Here is a 5,057-nt window from a genome sequence, read left to right on the forward strand (position 1 = left end):
GCTAGCCAAAATCTTAGAAAGAAAATCTAAGGAATGAGGTGTCTGTAGGAGGAGGGCTGAAAAGCACTGATCCATCATGGGGCTGAGTAGGGATCCAATATGAGCCCCCCAAACCATCTACTGGTTAGGCAAGAAGCAGGACACAGCTACGGCTAATGCATCTGATTCCAAGCGAATTACAAAGATCACAGAGGGGCAGCTCAGCCCCACTGGGGGCACTCTGCATACCGATGAGAGCCTGCCCGTTGTCACCAAGTGGGGTTAGAAGGCAGGCAGGCACCGACCCCCCTTCCCCAGAGAAGGCGATGCCTAAACTGGACTCGTAGGCACACATTTTTCTTGGGCTTAAAAACAAACCCCAAATGGGAACTCTTCAGAGATGGTGTCATGTCCTTCTCAAGGAGATACACCATGGAGGAGTGTGTGCACGCATGCGTGTGCAAGATTGTGATTCCTGGGCGTGCCAATGCTCTTCATGGACTGATCATTCCATCCCCCTCCTCCTTCCTCTCTTACCCCGCATGCTACCCAAAATTTTTCCTCACTGTCCTCATTTTTCCCAAGGTGCTGTGTGTGGCTGCATGCAGGACATTTTCCCCAGGGATGGCTGGTGGATCCTTCTGACCTGCGATGCCATCAAACTAGCTAATGCGGAGAGCCTCCATGGGAAGATGCTTCCCTTCCTCAAGGTACTGCGCTCAGTGGGGAGACCTCATTGTCAAGTTCAAAGTTAAACCAAAAGCATAACAAATACCCATGACCTCTCCTGTTTGTAAACCTCACACAGATGGGCACAGGAGGAGCACAGAGGACTCCCCCACCCTGGAGGACAACTGTTCGCACCAGGGACAGGATTCTGCATGATGTCAACAAGAACAGTGTAAGGAGGACGAGGACACTCACCAGAGAGGGCTAGACCAGCCTGAAAACACCCCCGTAGGCATGGTCTTAATGCTCAAACACAGGGCCCCATGCACTTTGCAAGAGGGAGCCCTGCACTCCACAGCATCCTTTTCATTCACCAGCAGGTGACTTTGCCACCCAAACCATTTCCTCTCTGCCTCAGTTTCCCAAGGCACTCTGTGTGGCCGCAAAGGGAACATTCCCACCAGTGAGTGCTAACTGATGCCTCCGTCAGCAGTCATGCCCTCAAGCCAGCCAATGTGAAAAGCCTGCTTGGGGGGGGGGGGGCTTTCCCCAAGGTACGCACTCAGCGGGAGACCTAGTTGCTCATTGTCAAGTTCAGAGTTAAAGCACAGACCTGGCAGAAACCTACACAGCTACACAGCACCTGGCCTGATGCTAGGACCTGGGTGGGTCAGCCTGGAACCCACCTCGGCCTTCCTCCCCACCCCCACCCTGCTCAGTGCACCCAGCTCCTCCTCCCTGTGGCAGCAGACACTGTTCCTTCTGGGGGCGGGGTTGGCAGGAGAGGGGAGCATGCGGAAGCATAGTGCGTGTTCCCAGCTTGGAAGTAAGTCCCACAGCTGTGCTGGGAAGTAACTTGCACTCCTTGTGGGTACGCTGAGATTCTTTGTAAAGCTGTAAATGTCACGTGCTCCTCTCAGTTTCCGCTCAGAAGACCTTTTCCTGCTCTCCCCACTCTTTCCCTCTTGTCAGGGAGAGGAAGAGGAGTAAAGGGTCTTGCCTTACCCTCCCACCCCAGGCCTGGGACGTTCATGCCAGCCGGCCCAGGTCGCTCCCCACATAGTCACACCCCGTGGCCCCCACCCGGGGTATCAGAGCCCTCTCTAGGGCGGGGAGAGGACAGGGTATTCTGGAACCTTAAAGGGGCCCCTGAGTAGGAGACATCTGTCTGTTGGCCAGGTGGGGAGGAGCCACTACAGAGGCCTCTCTGTCTGCTCCCCACCTCACACCACAGAGCTGGTGTTTCTGGTCCTTTCTGGACTAAGAGAACCAGAAGAGGAGGGAGGGCACATACTGCAGGTGGCAGGCCTCCAGCAGAACGGTCAGGGCTCATGGGGGCAGCTGCCCACTGTTCCTCATCCGGGGATCCTGTTGTCTCCTACCATTGAGAAAGCAGGCCCAGTCACCCCCAACTCCTCCAAATTGTGTGAGATGGAAATCTACTTGCTCCTTACCCATCTTGAAAGCTGAAGAGGGATGTCCGGTTGTGTCTGCCCTTGGTACTCTGGGCACACACACCCCTTCACAGCTGTACCAAATGAAGGGTGGTGAGGGAGCAGGACAAAGTCTGGTTTATCTGTGTCTTTGGATGGAGTTTTACACTCTCACAGAAGCTTCTGAAGGTTATATAGTATTTTTACTTGTTCTTATATAAGAAAAAAAGTGAAATGTTAAACGAACTATGCCTCAGAGCAGGTGCAATGAAGTACCCTAGATGCATGCAGAGGGGCACCACCTGTGCTGCTTTCTCTCTGCACCCCCAGTCGCATCTGAGAAGCCATAGCAGGCCCTCAGGAAGAGCCGGAGTTTGCCTCTTTTGTTCTCGGAGCCCACAGTCTGGGCGACCCTAAACTTAGACCCTGAACAGAGCAGAGACAGAAGACAGCACTCAGCTGTTAGAAGAAATACATAAATTAAGAAACAGCAAAAACTTTTGCTCATGGGAAAGAGACCATCCTCTTCAAAGGATGCCAATATCAGGGCTAGGAGATTTTGACGAAGTGCGAGCAAATGCTGCCTTTGGAGATTCTCCTATGCACAGGAAACGAGGATGAATTTCTACCTAACTGGATGGAAAAAACCATTACCCAAAGCCAAGCCTGGCCCACTTGGGAAAGGGGCCCGAGGAGCCTGGTTTCCCTGGTCCAAGCTTGTGCACCTTGGCTTGGGGCAGAAGCTCGCCGAGGGTTGTGGAATAGACTAGATCTGACAGATAGACTGAGCATTGAATCTGAGTGGTGGCCTCTCTCATGGTTTCCGTTGCCCCTGCTCCACTAGGACAGCTCTGGCCCTCAGAGGCTGCTTGATGGCTGCGTGATGGGACACTTGTCCCTCTCCTTTGATCTGGGTAGGAGGGAGCCTTGGAGAGAACAGGAGTTCTAGTCTAAAAGCTTTTCCTGAACCCGGAGTTCCTCCTTGTTCTGCCTTTCCTTGCAAATTGGAAAGCTCTACTTCCATCTGGCTTTCCTCCCTAGGGTCAGTCCCGAGGCCAGCGCGCACTGCTGAGACCCAGGGTTCCCCAGAGTCTATAATGTCCATTTCGCCTTCCTCTGGGCCTGGGCTTCACGCAGGAGCTCATACTGCCATGGGTTTTTGCAGTAGGCCTCTTTCCCCTTGCCTTTTTTACTGGGACTGAAGCCACTGAGAATAGCTCATTCTCTTTTTATTCATGTTCATTTGGAAGGAACCTTTGTGCTCTGCGGCAGGACAGGCAGAATCTCGCTCACAAGGATCTCACTGGCCTGGGCAGAGTGGCTCTTTCTTCTAATCTGGGTGTCCCACAGTCCTTTCTGCCTTCCAATGTGCTCTCCATCACTGAGGCATGTGTCCTCTGTCTCAGCTCTTGGGGCTACATTCTTTTTCTGGCTCCTTCTTGTAGCCTGAAGCTTGGCGTGCTCCCACTGATGCTGGCCGCCTTCTCAGCTCCCCAGTCAGCACCCAGCATCTGGGAGGCTGCAGGTCCTGATCGGCCTTGCTCTGGGGATGAGACTCAGAGATACCAGGAACCAGGCCATCTGAGGCCTGGGGCTAGAGCTGGGACTCTGTGCCCAATGGGAGATTAATGTAACCAAGTTGCTGGTCTTTAAAAGCATGGTTTTCCTAGATCTTAGCAGGCCACATACTTACTGGTGTGGGACATTGCTTGCTTATTGAAGTCCCTAGTCACTCAGACCTCATTTACCTTATGGCAATTTCCCAGGCACAGTCTCCCAGAGTCTCCCAATCATTCTTGATGGTGCTGTTTGAACTTGACTATTTCTTGATCCTCTTGGCCCCTGAAATTCCTAAATTCTTTGCTAACATTTTTTTTTCCCTAAAGAGGAAATTCAGATATTCATGAAATGTGTCTGAACTGGACTTTAGTAAACTCACATTCTTTGAGGTTGGGGACATGCCTTGGTCCCTTGAGCCTTATGTATACTGAGAATGCTTTTTTTTTTTTTTTGACCTTCCATGATTACTGACTCTTGAAATGCCTCTTGATTATGGCTGAGGAACACTGGGGTCTTTTCCCTCTATTTTTTTTTTTTGTCTTGTCATAAAGCCATCTCCACTAACTTCTTCCCGAAATGAAAACTGAGCTTAGAAGAGATGCTTTCCTTCTTTGGTGAGGCTGACATTGGCAGACTTCAGCATTCAATGCCTGACATATTTGGGAGAGAAGACGCAAGCCAAGAAGGGTTGTCCTGAAGTTGACCTCCATGGGACAGTGTTCAGTTGGATTAGAATTGACTGGTGACGGTGGTATAGACAGAATTGGTGGTGAGGTATGACTGCACCATGTGCAGTAAAGAATTAACCTTGTGCAAAGGAAGGTTTGGCTCATGCCCCCAATTCCTAGTATATAACCTCTAAGCCCTTGGAATGTCCTGTTTAATATGTTTACCTGGGGCCTTGGGCCATGCCAGATAGTCCATACTAACAATGTGATTTATGTTAGGGGCCTTGGGCTATGTGGTATCAGCTTGACTCTTAGAGGAGCTGGAGACAGAAATCAGCCTTACTGGTGATCAGCCATGATTATGTGACTGATCTCCCATAAAATCCCTGGATGCCAAGGCTTGCGTGAGCTTCCCTAGTTGGCAATATTCCATGCATATTGCCATATGTTGTTGCTGGGAGAAGGATACACCATCCACACAATCCCAAGCTGGAACCTCATATCTGGAACTCTCCTGGACCGTGCCCTATGCACCTCTTCCCTTTGCTGATTTTAGACTGTATCCTTTCACTGAAATAAACCATAACTGTGAGTATAACACCTTTTCTGAGTTCTGTGAGGCCTAATTCATTATGAAACCTGAAAGTAGTCTTGGGGACCCCCAAATTTAGGAGGTATGTGGAGTGGGATTCACTAAAAAAAACCCTGGTGGGCTCGGTGACACATGGCAAAAGCATGATTTGGGTAA

This window comes from Ailuropoda melanoleuca, chromosome 7, assembly GCF_002007445.2.
Source record: "Ailuropoda melanoleuca isolate Jingjing chromosome 7, ASM200744v2, whole genome shotgun sequence".
NCBI lineage: Eukaryota > Metazoa > Chordata > Mammalia > Carnivora > Ursidae > Ailuropoda > Ailuropoda melanoleuca.